We start from the raw sequence: 12,799 nt of genomic DNA, 5'->3' as shown, positions 1-12,799 counted from the left end.
ACCAAATGTATTTAGTGTGTACATTTGGGGTGAAAGCTATTTTGTTAATGGGCGACTAAATTTAAAAAAACATAAGTAGGTGCTGAATCCAAAAAAACGATTAGGTATAAAGAAGCAAAAAAGATCTGCATACCAAGGGGCTCCCGTTTGTGGGATTTAGGAAGCTTATGCCTAATACGCGAATAAAGACATCCTTTGACTTACTTTATATGTTTTGTATTTCACTAATACAGCAAAAACTCCCTCCATTTTTAATCTTTTCCTCTATCCATAAATGCAAACAAGTACTTTCATCTGCTGTAGCTTAGGGGTCAGGGAGTAAAGAAGAATGTGCTAAAACAATTAGTCACTGAAAGCAGGAAGATGATCTTCCTCCCCTCCTCCTCCTCCCCCCCGTCATCCAGCCACTGCATTAATGTGGCTCTTCAGGTGAAACCACAGTGAGACACACATTCCAGGAAAACCAATCATGACTGGACCTGCCCTCCACCAGCACACACACACACACACAGAGAACATCAAACCGCTTGAATCTTCACTATTTTCTATAATGAAGGTTGAACTTGTTTATCTCTGTGTTCTTCTGTTTCTGTAAACGTGTGCTTGAGAAGCTCTAATCAGAGAGTGAAAGGCTTCACCGCCATAAAGGCTTGATGGGAACTAAAAGCTTGAGCGGTCTGATGATGGGCTTTTAACAGGAAGTCCAGTGTTGCTGGATGATGGAAGGGCTTTTATGCTTTACTCAGCTGTAGATATATAGATAAACAACACTTCAGCCCCAGCAGCAGAGACATAGGAACAGAGAGAGAGAGAGAGAGAGCTTATATACTGTTCTCCCTATGGAGCATTTCCTGTTATTCCTCTGTTCATTATCACTGTGTGGAAACTGAGATCTGCCAGCACTGACTGTTCAGAACTGCAGATATGATGATTCTGCTTATTTGGTCATTATTAAAACCCAAGGTTCAGAATGAATAGCTTCCAAGAAGTTTATAAAAAAAAGGACTTATTTACAACAAATCACATCAAAAAGATATTCCATCATTCCCCCTGCAAATGATCTGTAATGTCTAAAGTGGTGAATGTACTTGTTGCTGCTGTTCGTTACATTGTTCTATGGTTCTACATTCTTCAATGGGTAAGTGTATCAGATAGAGGGGTGCTGGTTTACCTTACTTGGTGGAGCAGGTGCCCCACATAAAAAGACAAAATTCATGGATTAAGTGTTTTGCCCAAGGACACATCGGACATGGCTGCAGGAGCTGGGGTTTGAACCCTAACCTTCCGGTGAAGAGACGACTGACTCTATCAACTGAACCACAGCCATCCACGCGAAGTCTTCAACACATTGGTTGCTGGTTCAACTCCTGGCCTGTGACCATTTTGCCCCTATCTGTCTCTGGTGTTTCCTGTCACTCTTTATAAAAGTAAAGCTTTCTGTACAGCTCTCTCTGAGACTGCTGCATGAAGCCCTAAGGAAGCGACAACGTAATAAAGAACTTTTTTATTTGGACTAAAATTAATCAAGTGTTTATTGAGTTGTTACTGTTGGCATTACCCTATTACACCCACATTTTGATGAGTAAAGGTCGTAAGTTTGATTGACTGAAGATCATTCACAGTTTTTCATTATAAACCCCTTAAAGTTCACACATGTGCATCATATTAAACATTCAATTATTAGTATTATTAAAATGACAGATTTGCAGGCTCTAGTGCAGTCTGTCAGTTCTTTTTCGTTGTAATCTCAAGCAGTGGTTCTCAACTGGTGGGTCGGGACCCAAAAGTGGGTCTGTTTTCAGTGGGTCATGAGTGTTTGTGCCTGAAGAATTAATGTGTCAAAAAGTCTGTGAAGCTCTTTTTAAATGTCTTTTTTTTTGTTCTGGTTCTTTGTTCCATCACATGTTTTGTACCATCTGAGGTCCAAATAAATCGCATTGGTTGAAAAATATCAGAAATTTGATTAGGAGTCCTGAGGCTCCACCAGTTAAAAAACAATGATCTAAAGAAACAGGAATCCAGAACTAAAGCAGGAGTGGTAAACTTTCTCAGCACTGTTTGAAATCCACCAGTTTCTGTGTTGCCCGGCTGCTGACAGCAGATACTAGATTCTCTCAACATTGACCTTACAGTTAATAATTGACATGCTGTCCCTAGGAGCAGCCACCACTATTGGCCTTGGCAAAGAGAGACAATCTGCAGCGCAGTAAAACAGACAAAGGCTCTCACTGTGTTTGTTACTGTGATCTGACAAGAAGTCAATGTTTTATGTGGATTTATAAATCAGGCGCAAGACAATAATTACCAGCTTGACTAGTTTACTCTTTAATCAATGCCAAAATCATTTCTATGGCAACTCAACTAAAAGCACGAGATCAGGATGAAAGGTCTGGAAAAAGCGAGTTAGTCAGACCTTTTGTTCAGATTATTTTGTTGATGATGTTAAAGTTCTAAAGAGAAAGAAAAGCAAACCTCCCACTTCCACTTCCTGGTCTGATCTCTGAATATAGTTACTCATTGATCACAACCAGTCATTGTACAACTAATGGCTCTGTGAGGCTCTCCTCATGCATACAGCAGTAGTGCTGTGAGCAACATAAATGCAGGGATGGAAAGAGCACAAGAATATTGTACTCTAGTAAAGGCACAGTTATTTGGATTTATTTTTACTGAAGTAGAATTAGTGGTCTATAAATCTACTCAAGTCAAAGGTAGTTCTTTAAAAATGTACTAAAAGTACAGAATACTTACTTTTATACCTGTGGGGGCGGGGTTAACAATATACATAAATTCTTTAAATGTAAGTTACATTTGTAAAGGGACACATTTATAATAAAGTGCAATGCAACAGCAAGTTTTGGATATTACATGGAATGATTAATCAGGCTATGATTCTAAGTCTTTCAACATATAGAAAATATGAAGTATTCCAGAAACAAACCATGTAATGTAACCGGTAATCACCTCTAATCAAATATCTCAGACAACACCAACAGATGGATTATTGCTCCTGTAACAGAAATACAAGTAAGGCAAGATAATATTTTTATTATTATTTTTAATAAAGACTTAATGTATTTGAAGCTGGACTTGCTGCTTCAATGTGGTCAGGGATGATTTTCTTTAGGTTCATTCTTAACATAACTTGGCTTTTAGCTGGGTCCACGTTTTGGTCTGAAGCATTAGCAGTGATTCTTCTTCTGTGTTCCTGACCGCCATGTAACCCAATCAACTGGCCAGCTTCAGGCAGTTGACGGAAAGCTTGGATCTCAGTTGTGAGATCCTACTGTCAACAGTAGAAAATGTAAACATTGAGTATGTTCAACAGTTTAAATATTTAGGTATCTGGTTAGATCATGATTATATAGGTCTCACATTTCTTGTTTATCTGGAAAAATAAGACCTCAACTTGGTTTTCTGTATAGGAACAAATCCTGCCTAACAGTGCATAATAGAAAAAAGATTGTCCAGGCTACAATACTGCCCGTTTTAGAATATGGAGACACACTCTACATACACGCATCTGCTTCTGTCTTGAAGCCTTTAGATGCCTTATACCACAGTGCTCTTCGCTTTATCACAGGCGACAGATTTCAAACTCATCATTGTGACCTTTATCGTTCTGTAGGCTGGTCCTCATTGGGTCAACGTAGAAAGCAGCACAGTATTTTGTTTATTTAGGTAAACTCCCTTCTTACCTTACTACTCTCCTGTCCATAAACATATCGAGCCATTCAACAAGGTCTCAAAACTGGATAACTTTAAAAAAACTGAGGTTTAGAACTGAATGGGGAAAGACTGCCTTTAGTGTTGCTGCACCCAGTATATGGAATGACCTTCAGAGGATAGCTAAGTTGCCCTCTCTTCTTTCATACAGTGTTTTTAAAGACCTAGTTTCCAAACTACCTCAGGAAGGAAATTGCAACTGTTTCACAATGTGAATTCATTTTAAATGGACATGGTTTACATGTGTGAATATGTGTTTCAGTGTCTAGATGCTATTGTTGTTAACTGTTAATATGTTTATATTTGTGTTGTTTCTATTTTTGTATTGCTGCAGGGCACCCCTGGAAAAGAGACCTCGGTCTCAGTGGGTCCTCCCTGCTAAAATAAAGGATAAATAAAAAATAAAATAAAATAAAATAAATGTTTTTTAAATGTAAAAGAAAAAAATAATAAAAGAAATATTTTTACCCCAAAATATACCGAAATAAAAGTAAAATTACAGATTTTAAAACATACTCAAAAAAGCTACTCAATTGCAGTAATGTGAGTAAATGTAATTTGTTACTTTGGACCCCTGGCAGTTTGGCAACTGTCCTAGCTAGATAATATTTAATTGGTATCATGGCTTTGCTGGTCCTCCTGCACAGCTAGCTTCTGTTTTGAAGTTACTTGAGAATAACATTTACTTGCTTACTAATTCTCTGGCACTAACCTGAAAACTCCCAACGTTTTTTCTCACTCTGCTAATTCACCAGATTCATGGTCATGTTGAGTTTGGGAGCTGGGTTTACATTCCAGTGTGAGGACAGTGTGCTTGTTTGTGTGTGTGTGTGTGTGTGTGTGTGTGTGTGTGTGTGTGTGTGTGTGTGTGTGTGTGTGTGTGTGTGTGTGTCTCTGTGTGTGTGCGTGTGTGTGTGTGTGTGTGTGTGTGTGTGTGTGTGTGTGTGTGTGTGTGTGTGTGTGTGTGTGTGTGTCTCTGTGTGTGTGTTTGTGTGTGTGTGTGTGTGTGTGTGTGTGTGTGTGTGTCTCTGTGTGTGTGTGTGTGTGTGTTTGTGTGTGTGTGTGTGTGTGTGTGTGTGTGTGTGTGTGTGTGTGTGTGTGTGTGTGAGAGAGAGAGATAGAGATTTTTTTTCCCTGCAAGAAACTAGAATGGATAAGAAGCCTGCTTGGAATAAACTTTGTGTTTAAGTTGACAAAAATAAAGACGGTCAGGGTCAGTGGGTTTGAGTTGATAGAGTCCTGCAGCTTTGTTTCTTTAAGTTTTACTCACAAAATGGATATTGCTTCTTATAAATGCCACACTATAAGAGACCAGAAGGAGCTAATTGGCCAAGACCATGACCTTCTGTCCCGTAAAGATAAGGATATTTTAAAGCAGGTTTTTGAAGCCTTTGCATTATTAAAGTGAGCATTCAGCAACCTTTTACTAAACCCACTAAAATCACTTTCAGGTCTTTGTGCAGCAAGAATAAACGCAGAAACATTGTCAGAGTGTATTATTGACTAAACGCACATTCAAAGTAATGCACTTCTCATTCAGAAATAGATGTATTGTTGTTATTTCATATGCATATTTATTCGAATAATTAAAAAACCTTAAAATGCACTCATTATGGGTGCCAGATAGCCTAGCAGTTATGTTGTACAGAGGCTACAGTCCTCGTCACAGCGGCCATGGGTTCAAATTGGACCTCGGCCCTCTGAGTCATGTCATCCGCAACTTTCTCCTCCAAACATTTCCTGTCTCTCTTTAGCTGTCCTATCTAATAAAGGCAAAAGGCCTGAAAATAACTTTTTTAAATTCATTCACATTGTTCCCTAGTCAGATTTTGACTTCATACATAGGGTGTAGTCATTTAGGGATCTGCAGCATAAATGTGAATAGGAAAAAATTGATGTCAAACTTGTTCCATATTGGACGACTAATAGGAGTGTTATTAGGGCCAGCTATGGCTCAGAGAGTTCAATCCCCAGCTGAGCAACATGTCTGTTGTGTCCTTGGGCAAGACACTTAACCCTGAATTGCTCCCGCTGCTTCAGTGGTGGTGTATGAATGGATTAGTTACTTCTGATGGATGCTACTACATAGAGATCACTACCATCAGGGTATGAATGGTAAGATTTATTTTATGAATAGTAAAGGTGAATCACACTCAGTTGTGCAGTTACATTTATTGAAGGTGCATGTATAAAAAAGTATTTTATTAGAACTACTTACCGACCTAATTGTGACCAAGAACAATTGGAATGAGTTTTAAAGATTAGCAGAAATGTCATGCAAAGTATTACTTTCCTTACTGGATAAAGAGTAGGGACATCATTGCAGGAGGAGAATAACATCAATACTTCAACCCAACAACTATATAACTGCTCACTTACTACTGATATTACTGCATAAAACTGGTAGTACTGGATAGTCAAAGAAACAAACGGCTTAACGGTGACGTCTTCAAAGAAGTGAGGTCAGTCGTGTGTCTGTTTTTCTTTAAATCTTGTTGACACATACAGCACAAGGAAAACCAAAGAAGACTTTTTGCAGGTTAGAGTTCCTGCACACACCTGGCACACACCTGGAACACAATACAAAACACATTAAAATTCAATACAATGGTTACCATGGGTCAATTTAAAAACTTGATCACAGCTCACTGTACTCATGAGTGTAAATGTTATTAACTGTAGTTACCTGCTTACTGCTTATTCTTTTGGTCTTATAATCTATGTATTTTGTCTTCATTGTTTTTGGTCTTTTTTTGTCTCTTATTCGTTTTAATTGTACTCTCGGCGTCATTGTAAATGAGGGCTTGCCTTCAATGATTTCTCGAGAATAAATAAAGGTGAAATGAAAATAAAATGAAATGTCCGGAAAACTCCTTGCCTTGCCTGGAAGCGCTGCTGCACACACTGAAACCATTTCATTGGGTGCTGGAAGGTCAAAGAGCAGATTAAGGCAGTAGGACTTTGGCAATGGAGAAGGGCTCCTTGAATATTTGAGAATGCTTCTGTGTGGGGGCGGAGCTGTGTCTGGTCTTTATCCTGATGATTAATGACCTCCTTGTAAAAAGATTGATTTTTTGGAATACCCACAGAGGAACTGAGGTGACATGAAGTTGGAGCCACCTCTCACCTAATACCAACCTGTTCTTGCCAGTTCAGGCTAAATTAATTTGTCTAAAAAATACATGAGAATTTGTCATAGTTGTGGAGAATATTAGGTGAAAAGGAAAAATACACTTGTGTCTGCACAAACTGGGTGTGCTTTCTATGCCTTTCTTTGTATTGTGTTTAAAGAATAACACTATCAGTAATTGGATCATAAACTTTTCTTATTATAAGAAGTAAATCAGCACTTATAAGAAACATCTTAACAGATTTTAGACAGCTTTAAAACAATAATGAAAGACTTTTTTTTTTTTTTTTACTTGTTGAGCCAGAGACATTTATTCAGTTTAGCTAAATTCAGTTTTTCTCAAAGAATAATGTATCGCTTTTTGAAATTAATATACATTTAACCATTTTGAAATTAGATTTTTAAAACGTTTAATAAGTGTTCATACTTTATTAATCCCAGAGGGAAGTTCTTGTTTACACTCTGTTATTTAGAGACATGCTTCTCACACAAATTAAACAAACAGGACGTGTGGACATGCATCAGTGGAGAGATGTCAGAGTGGGGCTGCTACACACTGCTACATAGGGAGCGCTTCAGAGCTTGTTGGGGGCTCAGTGCCTTGCTCAAGGGGAACCTCGGCAGTACTCGAGAAGTGCCCTGGCACCTCACCAGCTACCAGACCAACTTCCAGATTTTGTCTTGATACAACAAAGCATAAATCACACATACAGTTAAGACAGCCACTTCAGTCAGTCTTCATTAGTATAGCACCAATTGATAACAAATGTTATCTCATGACACTTTACAAAAAGCAGGTCAAAGACCTTACTCATTGTTATATAATCTACAGAGACCCAACATTAATCAACCCATCATGAGCTCAGCACTAAGCAACATTTAACAATGTTACAGTGGTAAGAAAAACATCCTTTAAGAGGCAGGGGGGCAGGGTCTTGTCTCCTGTTGGAAAATGCAGCCGTAAAAAGAACATTCTCTGAAGACTATGAATCATTTAGTGCAATTACATTTTCACTCAGGTTAATTGTATATGGAAAAAATTATTCTAAAAATACTAACAGTAAGTCTGATGAGACCTAAATGTAGTTTAGACTGCAGTGTGAATGACTTGGAATCCAGCAAGCTCAATAAATAATTTTTGATTTTCTTCTACAGTATGTTGTCCATCAGCTCCTCTCCTCGCATGAAACAAGATGTAAAGCTTGACCATACTTCAGTGTCTACTTCCACTGGCTCTGACTTATTTTATACGATGAGCTGACACAGACAGTGCCACAGTGCTGACAGGTATCGCTCTTAGTACGGTTAAGGCAATGTTATTTGATTTGGGAAAACAGCAAGTAATCGGGGGGAGACAAGAATGTGCTTGATGGGTAAAAAAAGAGGAAGAAGTTGTTGAAAATCAGGCTGTGTGAACCTTAAATAGCGTTAAGTTCATGGTGTTCAATGTTTATACATATAAAAGTAGTGCAATAGCCCACATAATGATGAGACAATTTGGAAAATCTATAGAAATATTAGAAGCATAAAGCAACTTCTCCATCCTTCCAGCATGAAGTCAGTTAATTTATTAGAAAGATGAGCTGCCAGAGGTGGTGGTCAGCAGGCAATGGATGAGTCTCACATCACAGGACTTTAACCCGGAAGAACCTGGTTTGGACCCATGTGTAAAAACGTAATGCTTTTTTATTGTTTTAACCCAGTGTTTCAAAGGGGGGTCCTGACCCCCCGTCAGGTTGCCAGGTGACACTAGCAGAAAGTTGGAGGGAAAAAGGCACAAAAATAAAAATGAACTAATAACAGTATTTGTGACAATAACGTTTTAATATGTCTTTTTACATGTTATTAATCACTGAAAATGAAATTCTGTGTTTTTCTTTTATGCAAAGGTGGTACCCACCAGAAGCTAATGCTATACGAGGGTTTTTGAAATGGCAAAGTTTGGGAACCCCTGTTTAAACCCACACTAGCCAAACAGATGATTTCACTATACCAAAAGGTTGTAAAGGATGAAAACAGATGTTAAAGACATCGCATTGAGTGGGTCTCTGTGAGGCATCCAAAGGGTGCCATGACAAACATTTTGTATTTGACAAGCATGAATGAAGAGGTTGGATATTTATAGGATGATAAATGAAAAAAGGGCACAGGTGTTAATATGACATCCCACAACCCCTTATATGAAGAGATGTTGTAAATTATTTGCCAATCTATTAAGTGGATGTTGAGATATCTGGCCAGAAGTTTGTCACTAAATGAAACACTTTAGGTATTTGATTTGATTTGATTAGGTGTCATTTAACTACATAAGATTGATGTCAGATTTTTTAAAGAGTACTACATTGAACCAGATAATGTTAAAAATACAGAGTAAATGAGTTAGGCTAGACTTACATTTTTTTATATACCTGTGCATCTGTGTACTCACCAATGATACTCTGTATCTGTGCAGGGGGGCTTGTTTTGGACAGTGTGGTTGGGCTCACTCAGTGTGATCTTAGCTGTGATCTTAAATTAACATAAAATAAAAAGTGAGACAAAGAATCAAATCCTCAACATTGCCCACTGATCACACAAAAGGAAGTGAATCACTCTTCAAACTCAACAAACTATCCCTGTAATCTGACACTCACTGCCTTCCTCCCAATTTGCCTCCTTCCGCCTCTGTCCTCTCTCATTCCAGTCCACACAACACCCCCCACCCCCTCCCCTCTGTCCCACACTGACCCTTTCAGTGGCTAAGTGGTGGCCACTGTAAACTGACCAGTCTTTCTTCTGCTCGCACATCCCTCTGTCTCTCTATGGGAAAATTATGATTGATGGCAAGGAAGAGAGAAAGATAACATCACTTTATTGCTTTCTGAAAAGTCCCCGGTCTTTCATGCTTATATACCGTGAAGCTGTGAAAAGGGTTCATTATGTATTGCCGGTGAAACTCAAGAAGAAACCCAAGACGCACAAGAACGGTTAAAATTGAATATTTCTAAGACCTAAAATCCTAGATTTGTGAAATCAAATTCATGTCTCATAATTTTAGAGTCAGTTCTTGTGTTGTACATTTCAGATTCAGATTTAGATATAGACAACTTAATTTATCCCAGAAGGGCAACTCAGTTTCTAAAAAACCCTCCTGGCAAGAAACGTAAATTATTGAGAGCTCCACCCTGCTTTATAGCTGCTATAGGCTGCTATATAGCAGGCTACAACCTTATATTTTTAAGAATTCCTCATTATCATAAGTACTGTATATGAGCTTTTGTGTACTAGGAAACCAGGGAGTCTTTCATTAAAGCAGACTGAAGAGTAGACATCCTTCACAGAGATATTAAAAAGAACAGCTCCACATCAGATTTAAGGTTTAAGATGAAAAGTCATTTTTGGTTAACTTCTTCATTAGTACTGGTCATCCGTGGAAATGTATAGCTTTCCCGCAAAACCAATGTGTTAAATCTCCTGGCAGTTTATGGCAACATATTCCCTCAAACTTTATTTGACGAAATGGGTGGTATAGGGTCACCAAATGCCCTTGAAGCCTTCTGATTATAAGTAACACCTCATAATCCTTTATGGAATAATATATATTATTCATAAAAGAAATCTATGTTTAACATGGGCTGGATGGATAGAAATGTTTGGTGCATGATGGGTTATTTAATGCAATTTGAGAAATAACATTTTTTTAACATTTCTGATCAACCAGTACAAACACTGTTATGACTCATAATAGCATTAGCAGAAATAGCAGATTGATTCGCAGAAATGTCTTCATTTTTCATTTGTACCGTCTAACCTCCATCAGTCAGAGGAGTGCAGGAACTAACAATCTTCAGTCTGTTAGTGACAAAAGTCAGAACTGAACGGTAAAAAGGTATTTAAGACCATTTACTTGGAACAAATTACAAAAAGACCTGAAACGTAATGATCTCATTGAATGCTTTTAATGGGATGCTAAATGACTTGGAGGCAGACACATCTTGCTGTAGGCTACATGTATGTTGTTGTCGGCGATCTTGACAAATACATAGCTTTAAGTTGTTCCTTCATGTTTTTTAAGGTATCATAATTATGTAAATTATATGTACCACATTTATTGTGCTGCTGCCTCTCAAGGACATCCTAGAAAAATATATGTTTAATTTTAACAAGGTTTTCCTGGTAAAATAAAGGGGGAAAAAGAAAATAAAGGGGGATGAAATTCAACTCTATAAAAGTCGCTTAAATTGATTAAATCCAAATGTGCCGTGTCTCTATGAATTACTTTTAATAAGTTTAAATGTCTTAACATGTTTATTGTTGTTTGTTTTCTTTCTGTTTGTTGTTCTTGTTCATATAGTTGAATATTATTTACCATACAAAAGTACGCTATCTGTCTTTTTGAGTTATATGTTATTTATTCAGTTTCAAGACATTTTGTCTCAATGTTTGTTATTTTGAATTCATGACAATAAAGTTTTGAGAAGAAAAAATACGTTCGTCTACTTTTATTAAGATGACATCCATTCATGTGTGGAGCTTACATTTCTGTGGTAAAACTCCCTCCTGCTACTCTGCCTCTCATAGTAAGTAGTAGTAGTAAGTGTGTGAGTAAATGAGTAAATTTGCATAAAGTTAGGACATAAGCTGCTAAATTAGCAAGGACAGTTCATGCTAGCTAACATAACCTCATATTTAGAGAACAAATACAACAAAAGTAATAATTTAAAAACTAAACATTATATAGTTCAAAAAACGTTTCATGTTAACATTAAGTATGAAACAATAATTTTTATCTGGTACCTTAGCTGGCATTGCTGAGAGGGAAAGTTGATAATTTTCACCTTAAATTGTTTAAAGATATAATAGAAAGGTTTCACAAGAACTTTCTGTCTTGAATTATGTGAAGACAAAACCTATAAATACTTAAGAACAAGTGTTTTTTGTATTTTTTCATCTCTGCTAACTTAGCCACTCTCAGTTAGCTTGTTAGCAACTTTTACTGCTTTAAATTACTATTAACTAGCTAGCACAGTTAATGCTAATTTGGCTACAACAAACTAATCTGTGTATATTTCTAAACTGTCTTGTATTGTGAGAGATAATCCACATTAGCTACTGTTGATTTATGTTAGATTATAAATGTAAATCAGTTGTCCATTTAGTGTTTGATTGGAACATGACAACCTTTAACATTTAATGTTGTTTTATGTAAAATGAACATGTATGTGAAGGTGTTATTTGTTTTACTGTCAGCATTGACATCGTTTCACCATTGCACTGTTTTAGAAAAAGATAATTTACTAAATTTTCATAATTTTGTTCATTTTAAAAATGCATGTTTTATATATAAAATTTTGCACGGACTTTTGCTCCTCCTCCTTTGAAGGACTTTATAAAGCTGAAGTCTGCCAATGGGATCGGCACCAGGGCCACAGCCCGAGGAGACTGTGAGGTCCCATACAGACGCACTACATTCAGACAAACTGTTCTGTGAGTCAAAGGAACTAAATATTACTCACAATAAGAGACTCACAAACATATGCAACCTTCAAAACACACCTCAAACAGTGGATAAAAGAAAACCAAGTCTGTGAACACCTTTAACCTCTATTATTGTCTTGTGTCACTTGTGCCTTTGTATTTTATTTGTAATTTGTCTTTCTATGTTACCTGCCTAGGGACAACAGATGGAAACTACAGCTGTAATTGTTACAGCTGTTCATGAATATGCACTGTCCCTAACAAATAAATAAATAAAAGCATTGTATTTATCAAGGACCAACTCACTATACATTTAGTTTTGATATTTTCCTGTCTCATTTAGGGAGGAATATTAAGCCTGGATCTTTGGTATATACAACCAATCCAGTCAAAAAAAATCAGTGCTACAGGCTTGTGTAGTCAACAGGGTTTGAACAAAACAAAACAATATGAACAGCTCAAATTCTCTAAAAATTCCAACTGGGA

This window comes from Labrus bergylta, chromosome 10 (genome assembly GCF_963930695.1).
Source record: "Labrus bergylta chromosome 10, fLabBer1.1, whole genome shotgun sequence".
Taxonomy (NCBI): domain Eukaryota; kingdom Metazoa; phylum Chordata; class Actinopteri; order Labriformes; family Labridae; genus Labrus; species Labrus bergylta.
The sequence above is the reverse complement of the archived record's forward strand: the minus strand, read 5'-3'. Positions refer to the sequence as shown.